Consider the following 13226-nt stretch of genomic DNA (forward strand, 5'->3'; position numbering starts at 1 on the left):
ACAGGGACGGTTGGCATCGGGGCGGTAGATGGGTTCGGTTGTGAATTTTGGTTGCTTGCGTTGCCTTGACGGGAAAATTGACCGAAACCGAGAACATTTTGGTTGTTATTCGGAAACATTTTGGTAGTATTGTAATAGAAATAATTGTGTAAAAATATATTTGGTAGAGAAGTGGTAGAAATGAATGTGCAAAAAATGAGGTTTGGTTTGTTTTTATAGTATAGGTTTAGTTAATAATTTTTTATTATTGATTTTTTTTAAACCCAACGGCTCCCCAACGGTAAAATTTTGATATTTGAGCCCAATTTAAGCGTTTTACACAAAACGCCCAAAATAATAATCAAGCCAAAACGGGGGGGGGGGGGGGGTTGTGCCCCGGCATTATAGGCCAAAACGCCTTCCAAACATTGCCAGTACGGGTGATCTTACAAGAATAGCATATGTGCTCCTTTTATATCCAACATATGGACAATGCTCAAGAAGCTTCTTACATAGCCATATTAGCCAAATAAAAACACCACGATTCAGAATACCGGTAACAACCCAACAGCCACTGCCATATTCCCTTTAGGGATGGCAATGAAACCCGAACCCGATGGGAAAACCCGAAACCCGACATAAATGGGACGGGTAATACCCGATCCATTAGGGTTTGGGACGGGTTTGGGATTTCTAATATACCTGATTACCTGATCCGATTACCCGATAACATAAACCCATTTACCCGATTATATACCCGATGTACCCGATATAACTTATCATATTATATATATACTATATTCCATATATATTGTTTGCCAAAACTTGTTTAAGTCAATTATTTGAGACATTTTATGTTTATGGTAACCATCTTTGTAATCCATTAGTTATATTTTGTCAAAACCCGGTAAAACCTAACGAGTTTTGAGTCGGGTATACCCCACGGGTATTTTTATCAAAACCCGATAAGAAACCCGAAACCCGATGGGAAAACCCGAAACCCGACGGGTAATTACCCGATAAAAACCCGAAGGGTTTGGGATGGGTTTGGAATGGACTTTCATAACCGAGTATGGATTTGAGAATACCTAAACCTGACCCAAACGCCATCCCTAATTCCCTTCCTTCTTGCCCTAAACACAATAATTCAATACTGACATATCTCAGACTTTATAAACTAAGAAATATAATCAATAAATCTAAATAATTCATTCTTTAAACATTCTCTCCTTTCTCTCAATCTCCTTATCGGTTGTTTTATAAAGGGATGTGTATTCATACACCCTTTATAGGTGTATATAGAGATAAGATGTGTGTTAAAAGGGTGTATGAATATCAGAAAGGGTGTATAAATAACAATTACCACCCTTTATAGGGTGTATATAGAGATCAGATGTGAAGTTATCATTTGATTTTGTTCCAAACTGATTTTAGTCTAAATAAAGTCAGGTTTGAATTGAGTCATTTTAGGAAATAAAGACTGAGGACCAGACCATTTAGGATTGAGTCCGTCTCGGGCTGATCGGGCCAATTGAACTATTTAAGCGTCAAGTCGGGTTTGGACTGAGCTGATGAATTATCAATCAAAATATTTAAATACATGATATATGTAGACAAACTTTAATCCACTCTAGTGAACATTTGAACAGCCAAGAATCCATAACCAATCAAGCAAAATACCAATCATGTAAAATATATATTGATAATTTGTCATTCATCAGCAGGTGTACATTTTATAAGTGTACCAACTCTTGTTGAATAAGTTATAGTCACAATCTTTTTTGCATTGTTCTTTTTGGCGTAAATCTTGAAACGGGAACTCTCTGAACCGTCTTTAAGTTAACAAATTCTATAATAGTTTCTCTTTTAACGCTTTCACTGATTTGAGAAACTCAAATTAACCTATATACAATATGTTTTTTTCCAAAATCAACTAATTTTTTGAAAAATGGGTCATAACTGCCGCACCTAACAGGCTTATCTTAATCCAGATCATTCCAACATCCGACAACTTCATAGTACATTTCAATTTAGACAAGGTTGAACCAGAACTGAAACAGAATTATTTACACCCCAAGTCTTGGAACACTCATACTTCACAAACCCCACACTACTAACAACAAAACAACTAATATTTACAATTAATTACCAACCACCACACATTTTTTTCTTTCTTTTATAAGACAAACAGGCATTTAACACATCACTAAGTTACACAACTTACTCTCCATTGACCATAACCGACTGAAAAGGCACCCGTTTGATGTCCACAAATGTTGAGAACTCATTGTTCATCGGTTGTTTCCACGGTTCTCCATCCATTTGCATAAAACCTTCTTTCCACGCTCCACCCCTTAACTCAAACCGAATTTCACTAGCCTGAAAATCATAAAAATATTTTACAAAAAAAAAAAAAAAACAAAGTAATAAATAATATTAAATAAACAAATACCTGAGCAATGTGTTTGGCGGAAATAAGCTCAACCATAACAAATGATGCATGCCATCCATGTTTAAATCCGAAAATTTCTAAAACGCCGTCATCTGCTTTAGCCTCAACAAACCCTCTCTGTATTTTAATGTTTGAATTTAAAATTAGATTAGTATTTTTTTATAAGATTTTGACAAATAAAGTTACCTTTTGTAAATATTCTGGCTTCAATTTACCCCATGGATTCCTTCCACTTGCATAGCTATGAAGATTTAAAGCCACTAAAGACCTAACACTGCAACACACACATGTTCACTTATTTAGTAAACGAACAAACACGACCAATATTGTTTGTTTGTTAAGTTAAACGAACAAACACGAACACATGTCTAGTACGCTCATCTATGTTCATGAATGTTCATTTATTTTTATTCAGTAGTTTGTTCATTTACGTTTGTTTATGTACATTCATTTACCATAGTGCCCGAAGTACCAGGTTTGCTTAGCTTAGAAAGCTAGCTAACGCATTTTATAAATTTTTTAGGTCCATTACAATTTAGTCTAGTTTTATTAACTTTTTAGGCTTAACAGATTGATGTTTGCATTTACTTTTGATTGGTTTTCGCTAAGTTGCGTTCGATTATCTATGTTCAGTTCTGTTCGTCCGTTAAGGTTTGTGAACCGTTCGTTCATCTTGTAAACAAACAAGACGAACGAACAACAAAACCCAACGCATACATGTTCATTTTGTTAACGAACAACACGAACAAGAAGCCACGTTCGTTTATCTGTGTTCAGTTATGTCCGTTCATGAACCATTGGTAACGTTCATTCATATTGTTAACGAACGAACATAAATGAATACATTCATTTTTTAACAAACAAACACGAACAAGAAACCACATCGTTTAATTGCTCGCATTCAATCGTTTGTTCGGCTAAAGTTAAATAAACAAACATAAACATGGCCCGTTCATGTTCGTTTGGTTCCTTTGCTGGTCTACATTGAATAAATTAAGTTGTCCAAGAAGGGTATTTTAGACATTTGACAATGTAATCGAGCATTTCTTCAAACTACGTGTCAAGTCAATTGTTTAGATCAAACAATCAAGTAAACACCTTCGGTTATATTAACATTACAAGAATTAAATAAACAAGTAATATAAAAGTAGCATATAAAAACCGCACCTTGAGGGGATAGTAATCGGCTCCCACGTCGTGCTATTGAGCCTTTTAATATGCAGCTTCAAGATATTATTTAGTCCCCTGGTGTTGACCACATTATTGTCAATCAAAAACAAACTTTGACCCGTTATCCGACCCGCCCGTTTTGACCTGTTACCCAACCCAACACTTCAAACTAATACAGGATCAGCTATACAAGGCGTAAAAAACCACCCTTGTTTGCAACTATAACTTGAGTAAATTATCTGCAACCGAAAAGAAGTCCAACAAAAACCACAAGCCCAGAAAAAAGTCAAAACAGTTGACATTCTAGAAGCAGAAAAAGGATATACCTTGTTTGAAATAGGACCTTGTGCAAGATAAGGTTTCTGATTTCTTAGATGATGAAAGCCATAAGCCACTTGGGCATCCATCCCTGCATAAATTCAAAATAAACCATAATTAAAAAATAATAATGATAATTAATTCGGAAAATACAATAACATGCATACCTATGCTAAAGTAATTATAGAAGACTCCTTGGTAGCAAGAAACTTTATCAGGTAATGCTCCTTCTACTTTTAAATCCTGCAGATAATGCATAAAGGTTAAAACTTTCCCATTATTTTCTTGAAATAAAATTGGCTGCAAAACACATATAATGTTAACAAATAGTCAAATATTAACCTGATCAAGAACAACCTCATCTGATTTTTTCAAAGAATAAGGTGTGTCCAAATCTGCACCCGCTGGCATTGCTATTACAAGATTCCAACTGTGCATAACAAGATAAACAATTTATTCAAAAAGCAGTTAAACGATTTTATAAAAAGCTCAAGCAAAAGTAACTAACCTATCGAGGCGGCTAGTTGGGTTCTTAATTGCCTTATCAAGAGTCTTCTTCATAGCTGTTTTCCAGTTGTAAGGAAACGAACCACCCTGAAAATAAGCCCAATAAGCCAAACCCGACCCGTAACCCGTTTCAGAAAACTAAAAGCAGACGGTCTTTATTATTACTATCATCATTATTATAAGTACTTTTTTTTTCGATCGGCACATTATTATAAGTACTTACCCATCCAAAACTCCTGGATAAGTCATTTCCGGTACCAAGAGGTACAATCGCAGTTGGCGGAACCGGATCCCGGCCCGCTTTATGAAGCTCCCCAAGGCACCCGAGGACCCAACCCACGGTTCCATCACCTCCCGCAACCTGTCGAATTATAATAGTGATGCTAAAATTTAATGGTTATGATAAAATTGAATGAATATGTTAAAATTAACCGCATATTGCATAACGCATACCACAATCCTCAATCTTTCACGCGTTTCCTTCGCACAAGTGTCACCGAGACTAGCAAGTTTCTCGAGGCAACCGAGCCCGTACTGAATAAAATCTTGAGGTTTGACTTCTAGAAGGTCAAAAATCTGAAATTGAATAAAAACTAATTCATTTAAAAAAAATGAAAAATAAACCCATCTTCCACATTGCAGACACATCAATATATTTGCATCTATGTTAACTTTTATTCTGTTTCTATAACTATTAATATTCAACAGTTCATCATATGAGGTTCCAAAGCCCTAAATCTGACACTCAAGCATACAAATTTCTCCAGCATACTCATATTAAATCACTTTATTCAATAAGATCAAATAATAATAATAATAATAATAATAATAAGTGCAGGTTGAATAAAACCAATAACCTGTTCTTCAGTCATCAAATCCTGCAACAAGACTTTAAGTTCAGGGCCCACACGGCCACCGCTTTTGGAATTAATAAAAACAACCAACGGCGACTCCGGTGCGGCGGCGTTGGGCGGCGGCGTGAAGTCAAAATGAGGTTTTCCGGCGTCAATATCCTTGGCGGCAATGGCGTGTTTGATCGCCAGCCGTAAATAGTCCGGCATGGTGATGTTGTGGCGTAAGTCCTCTTTACGGATCCGTACGCCGGATAACGACCAGCCTTTGAGTGATTCTATGACCGATGACCGTATGGCCACTTTAGGGTCAGGCCCAGACGAGTCCATTGTTGTTGATTGAGTTGGGTATTGGAATTGAAGTTTGTTTTGTTTGCGTGTGGAAAAGAAAACTTGGAATTGACTTTGGTTTGTGGTTTATTATTATTATTATTATTATTATTATTCAGAGAGAGAGAGAGAGAGAGAATGAGATCGGCGGTGTGGTTTTAGAACTCCGGTGAAGGGGTGTGTTTTTAAAATATTGGGCTTCTATTGCTTCTTGTTTTAGTATGATATAATTTGTTTCGTTATTTTAGTCCCTTTAAGTTGAGGTAATGTATATAACTCTCTTGATTTGGAAAACTTATTATGTTTCATTTGACAAGTCTTTGCCATTTTGTTGTGTTTACTTTTCTGGTGGTGTTCAAAATTACTAGTCTACACATGTATAAAAGTTTTTTATTTTTGTTTTTTTGAAGAATAAGCCCAATTAGTTTTTTTTTCTTAGTAATTTAAAATGTGAGAATGAAATGAAATACTTGTGTACATGTAGATGTAGGAGAGGAAGTTTTTTCACTCTTATTGTAAAGCCAATGCACATAACAATTATGTTTTTTATGAATATATGTTTTCAACGTTATTATGCCATAGTTAGATTATGTTTTAATAGTGATGTCTTGTATTCAAGTTACCGGGTTTTTTTTGTTTCAGTTGCTCTTACTGTTTTGTTGTGCTTATTCTTGAGATGGTTTCAATAAGTACCATATGATTGGTAACAAGAAGTTGTTTTTGTTTTGAAGTCATAAGCTTATGTTTTGATTTTAGATCAAAACAAGTATATGACATTTTGGCATGTTACTTCTTTCTAACTTGAGATTCTAAACACATATATGCTTAGGAGGAAAAATGAAATTGATTATGGAATGTCTAAAATGAATTAGGTGTTTCATAGTCACGACCACTCTGGTCTGGAGACTTTTGAGGCTAGAAAACATTTACCCAAGTGAAAGTACATGAAATAATGAAAGATAAAATTGAAGATTGTGACAATGAAAAAATAGTAATAATAAGGAGTTTAGGTTAACAAAATTGCAAAAATAAATCATGGAAGACTTCAAAAACTATATGGTGCCAAAAATCGTTATTTAGAAAATAAATATGTGGCTACAGGGGTTTCATTTGAAGACTTATTAATCTTTGGGGTGAAATAATAAACTTTGTTCACATTTAATTTGGGAATCACTAAAAAACCGATGTGCCAAATGGACCAGTTTGTCAAAGTTCCGCATATACAGGGTATTTATTACACATATTCTATACTTTAGTTCACTTCTCCATCACATTTTTTGTAACCATAGTTTTAATGTTAAAATAAAATAATCAATTAGAAATCAAGATTGAAACAGAAAACAACAAAATCAATATTTAAAAAAGGGTTAATACCAGCAAACATCAACTAATATCAAATCACAAGTTCAAATACAATTATTAAAAGTGACATTTTATCTTAATTTATATTACCTCTGAGGTTGTCATATTTAAAGAATATATATTTGTTTTATTTCTTTCTTTCAATTATTTTCCACTTGTATCATGCCGTGTGCGAATATTTTCTTTATGGGCGCATTAAAAAAGTATTATGTGAACATGCAGGTAATCATTATCCACAAGTTTGCTTTTTTAGAGATAAAATAAAGAAACTAATTATTCAATAACACTTGTACATAACAAAGTTTTACAAAACTTGGGACATTTTACATTTTTACTTCGCACGTTGCTACCAATTTGAAACATAGAAATAAATAAATCGTGAAAACACATTCAAAAAACAACAAAACAAGAGAAAAGGGAAATTACAGAAAGAACCACACCTAAGCAAACTAGCAAAACGTTTTATTAAAGTTTACTTGGTGTAACTTAATTAAAATTCAAGTGATGTAAAGTTAATTGCAATTAAATCATTTTTAGTTATAAATGAAAACAAAAAAAAAATTGTGCCATGGGTAACCTGCTTTCTATTTGTAACAGGACGACATTCTTAACACCACGCCAGTCTGTTTCTTGTTCAGACATATCTTTGCTTATGTATATATATTAAAACAAAGATGAGAAAAAAAGGAAGTTAGTGTGCATGTGCTTGGTTAGCCGCCCACATCCACCAATCACAGTCAAGTACTAGCCGTTAAAAGTTTTTTTCTTAATATATAAATTAAACAACTTAAAGCGCAAAACTAACACACACTACATAACTTTCTCTTGTTAGAAATTAATAAATAAGAAATAAGAAATAAAAAATAAAGAGAAATCTGCATTTTGTCTCCCTGGTTTGTATCAACGTTTGACGGGTTAACCACTGAAAAAGATTTTGCGTTTTACCCCTGAGCCTATAATTAATCCTAAAACTAAATACCAAGAATTCGTGTAAAGGGTGGGGTTCGAACCCCCGACCCCTACTTTAATAGCACACAACACCAACCAATTGAGCTGAACTAACATTTAATAAGACTACATAATATGTAATATATATTAAGCATTTGAATTGAAACTATATATATGCATGTTTCTTATATATATATATATATATATATATATATATATATATATATTCTGTATATATATAGTCTGTATATATATATATTCCGTATATATATAGTCCGTATATATATATATATATATGCATGTTTTTTTAAACGACGAAACCGCTCGTTTTTAGTAAACTTTTCGTCCGAAAACGACGAAACGGCTCGTTTTTAAGTAAACTTTTCACTAAAAAATGACAAAACGGCTCGTTTTTAAGTAAACTTTTCACTAAAAAACGACGAAACCGCTCGTTTTTTAGTAAACTTTTCGTTCGAAAACGACGAAACGGGCCGTTTTTTAGTAAACTTTTCGTTCAAAAACGACAAAACGCCTCGTTTTTTAATAAACTTTTCACTAAAAAACGAAAAAACGGGTCGTTTTTTAGTAAACTTTTCGTTCAAAAACGACGAAACGGCTCGTTTTTTAACAAACTTTTCGTCCAAAAACGACGAAACGGCTCGTTTTTTAACAAACTTTTCGTTCAATAACGACCAAACGTTCCGTTTTTTAGTAAACTTTTCGTTCAAAAATGACGAAACGGGCCGTTTTTTAGTAAACTTTTCGTTCAAAAATGACGAAACGGCTCGTTTTTTAGTAAACTTTTCACTAAAAAACGACGAAACGGCTCGTTTTTTAGTAACTTTTCACTAAAAAACGACGAAACGGCTCGTTTTTTAGTAAACTTTTCGTTCAAAAACTACGAAATGGTTCGATTTTTATTGTAATTTTAGCTCAAAAACGACGAAAACAGGTCGTTTTTTATTGTAATTTTATCTCAAAATCGACGAAACGGGTCGTTTTTTATTGTAATTTTAGCTCAAAAATGACAAAACGGGTCGTTTTCTAGTAAACTGTAAGCCTGAAAACACCGAACCGACTCGTTTTTTAGTTATCCCCAAACCCAAGCCCGAAAACACAATGAACACAACCATTCTTTTATATATATTACACAATACATAAACACAATACATAAACACATATATCAAAACACCCGAATTATAATCTTCGGGATTTTGCGCGCCGACCTCGACCCCGAACACTACGGTAGGATAAGCGGGTCGAGATTTCACGTTCTACGGAACGCCAACCGGACTTGACCGGCTACATTAACAACAACATGGACGGAAATTCGACGAATCCGAAACCGGATTCAGAGACTCATTGCAAGTGGGACTCCGATTAAACATGTGAACCGAATAATGAACACGAAAACCATTGTACGACGATGGATGGCGGCGTCGGATGTGGATGGGGATGGCGGCTCGGCGTCGGTGGTGGCGGCGTGGGTCGGTGTTGATGATGGAGATGGAGATTGCGATGGAGATGGCGTCGGTGATGGTGTTGTTTATGGCGGTGATGGGTGATGGTGTCGTGTATATATATAGATAGTGGGGAAATTGTGGGGAAATTGTGGTGATTGAGTTGGGTAAGAAACGAAGGAAGGAAAGAGGGAGGAAGGAGGGTGGAGAAGGGGGAAGAGTATGGAGGAATGAGGAAGAAGATAATACCCGGTGGTCGGACTGTCATTTTTCCCGACAAGCTGGTTTTTTCAAGCTTTTAAAAAATATAACTAATAGAGGGGCACATATGTGACCGGCCAAAATTATATTTGTAAAAAGTCTACAATACCCTTCAAATCAACGGACTTTAACGAAAATATTTAACGGATGGGCACAGACTGACCCGCCCAAATATCACAATGGTCCAAAGTTCGCAAATTCTTTTTCAGTGGTTAACCTGTCGAACGTCGATATAAACCAGGGAGACAAAATACAGATTTCTCAAAAATAAATGACTATTTTTCTTAGACTATATAAGAAATAAATGGCTACTTTTCTTCACTACATGAGAAATTAATAAATAAAAAATAAAAATTAACACAATTACACACTACATAACTTCTGTCATGTCTTTTTATATTGTAGATGTTTATCACTTAAAAACTCGACAATTATATAGGGGTTAAGTTATTTTATAAATGTCAATAAAAATAACAAATGTTAGAAGTTATAACTAATTGACATGTGTCAAGTATGGAAAAAAGGAAAAAAAAGTATAAAAGTAATAGTACATATTTTCTCTCTAAGTTAGATGTTAATTCTCTCATCATTTTTAAACGTCTATAACTTTTTAAAATGATATTCTTTTTAAAATAGAATTCACCATAATTACAAGCGTTTTTTATCTTTAATATGAGTGTGATTTTGTTATATAAAAATAAATAAAAAGTTACGTTATTGTGTCTTTTTGTTTATTATTGTGTCTTTTTTCGTCATTGTGACTTTCTGTTTGTCAATGTGTATTTTTCGCCATTGTGTCTTTCAACTGACCACTGTATTTTTTTTTTAAAATACAAGTAACACCGTTGTGTAATAATATGTAAATATAATGAAAAATACCAACAAATTATCTAATGCATAAAGCACAATGATGAATACATATTACAGAATAATCTGAAACGTAAAACACAATAATGAATACATATAAACAATGGTCTGGAATGTAAGACACAATGGTAAATACATATAACATAATGACCTGAAATGTAAAACACAATGGAATCTACATATTACACAATGACTTGAACGTAATACACAACGAACATAATTATATTTTTTTCAACTTAAGTGAATGTTGAGCACAATGATTAAACCACAATGATAAGTAGAAAGACAAATGTTGAGCATAAAGACACAATGATAAATAAAAAGACACAATGATGTAATCTTTGTTTTAATTTTTATCTTTGCTATGAGTACTAATTGAAAAACACAATGACCAAAATCTATAACACAACGTATAAAAAAACTCAACTAAAAAACACAATGGGCAACCAAATAACATAATATAAATAACCCACTAACTTTTTATTTTATTTTATATAACAATATGATATTCATATTAAAGGTAAAAAACGCTTGTTATTATGGTAAAAAAAATTCTAAAAAAATGTCGTATGAAAAAGTTATAGACGACGTTTTAAAATGATGAAGCAATTGACATGTGTCTTATATGTGAAGAGGGATAATCATCATAAGTGGGTTATTACCTTCATGCCATTCTCATCAATTTTTATATTTAAATTAATTTATATTATCCAAATTTAAGATCAATGGATTAGGTTCACTCTCATCCTTCTCATTTTTCTTGTACTTTGTATTTTAACTTTACCCATTATATAAATATTTTTTTTCTTCACTTAAAATCGATCTATATTAAATGATATTGATGTTTAATATAAAACTAATTTTAAAATACAAATTTGCAATAACCAAATAAATACTTTCTAAAACTTCTTTGATCACAACAATATAACACCACCTCCATCACTTGAATATGTGCCTAGGTGCATTGCGCTTCCAAGTGCTAGGGATGGATTGAAGGTGGGCATGCGCCTTCCTTCATTCCTTCGTTCGAATTTAAGAGCTTTGCCTGTTAACTTTTGTGGAGCCAAACGCCAAACTAAAAAATAGCTTTTAAATCTGCTTGTTAATTTTTTCAATTCATTAATAACTTGTACACCAAATGTTTAAACAACTTATATGTTACATTTATTTTAAATATACTTAATGCATTAATAACTTGTACAACAAATAGCATAATTGCCTTTACATCATACATTTTTACTAACAAAGTTTGTTTCTTTTATTCTAATAAATTAATTATAAATTTTATAAATAACTTGATTTGTTATATATATCGTATGGTTGTAAAATAAATATAAAAAACGTTGATGTGAAGATATAAAAATATTTGTAGGGATGCAAAGTAGACGATATTTTTTTTAAAGGTGATGGTAATTTAAGCTCAATGACATGCTTTTTCATAGTCTAGGTGTGCCCATACCCTAGGCGGGATTTCAACCGTTCATCGTTAGTTTGATGTTCAAGGATGATATCAACCTATTTCAAGAGGAAACCGACAACTTATACGACCCCTTGAATCGTCTATGCTTAATAACTCAATGGAACACTAGCAAAATTTTGATATGTCAACATCTCACCGGAGAGGTTATAAATGTTTGGGATGATCGAAGATGGTTAAACATAAAATGATGTTATTAATGTGGCTTATTTGAAAGCCAATTAAGAATCAACACGTAGATTTGGTTAGAAATCAAACATGCGTGATTAAAGATACATTATGAAATATTTCTTTTGAAACTTTTACGATCTGTTTCCGAGTTCACTTAATAAGAGAAAAAGCAAAGAAATGAAAATTTTTGTTTTCATTTCTTTTTATTTTATTTTCATTTTCTTTCTTTCTATTTCTTTTCAAATTGAAAAAAAAAACATATTCTTTCAATTTGCTATTTATTTCTCATTGTTTTCCTTCAATTTATTTTCTTTTCGTTTATTTAATGAACTCAGGAACACAATTTACTCTAAGTTCATTTCTTTTGTTTCTTTAAAAAAATCCTTAGAAACACAACAATATTTTTCTTTCCATCAATTTCATTTCTTTTCCACCTTTAAATTAACTCAGGAATAGAGCGTATGCATCAACTTTCAATATAATCTTGTTTGTGTTGCTTAATTTGGGAGCCAATTAAAAGTTGGCAAATTGATCTTGGTTGAAGTAATGCATCTTCAGATAACAATTATATATAGATTTAGGCTAAATGTACCATACCTTCTATTTATCATATCTTATCCTCATACTTTTAATTAGGGATGAGCATGGTACCGATCCCGAAAATCCCTAATTCTTGGTACCGGTCCTGGTACCGAAATATTCGGTTCGGTACCGGTACCGAGATTATACCGGTACCGGAGGTAAAACATCGGGAAATACCCGTACCGATCCCGAAACTTAAAACTTTGGTACCGATTCGGTACCGACGGTACCAAATCAGGTACCAATTTCGGTACCGGTACCAGTACGGTACCGGTACCAGTACGGTACCGGTACCAGTACGGTACCGGTACCAGTACGGTACCGGTACCAGTACGGTACCGGTACCAATCGGTACCGGTCCCGATTTTGCTCATCCATACTTTCAATAGCTTTAACAATTTTATTTGACATATTATCCATCTCTAACATCTTTTGTTTATTTTATAGTCTTCTTTAAAATAGTAAATCAAAAATATAAAGTTTTTATTTTT

The 13226-nt window shown here is 33.2% G+C and overlaps 1 pseudogene across 1 annotated transcript; it reads right to left on the reverse strand.

The window, feature by feature from the left end:
* Positions 1-1982: 1982 nt before the first annotated feature.
* LOC143559292 (diacylglycerol kinase 4-like) lies at positions 1983-5707 on the reverse strand (annotated as a pseudogene). Its single transcript, XR_013139909.1, has 12 exons — positions 5284-5707; positions 4880-5002; positions 4650-4787; positions 4428-4513; positions 4262-4349; positions 4087-4162; positions 3928-4010; positions 3746-3840; positions 3599-3676; positions 2618-2705; positions 2432-2548; positions 1983-2358 (listed from the first exon to the last, which is right to left on the reverse strand). The product of XR_013139909.1 is annotated as a diacylglycerol kinase 4-like (transcript).
* Positions 5708-13226: the final 7519 nt, after the last annotated feature.

The sequence above is a fragment of the Bidens hawaiensis genome, unplaced genomic scaffold, assembly GCF_021521415.1.
Source record: "Bidens hawaiensis isolate Kalapana, Puna unplaced genomic scaffold, B.hawaiensis_p1.1 tig00019802_1, whole genome shotgun sequence".
NCBI lineage: Eukaryota > Viridiplantae > Streptophyta > Magnoliopsida > Asterales > Asteraceae > Bidens > Bidens hawaiensis.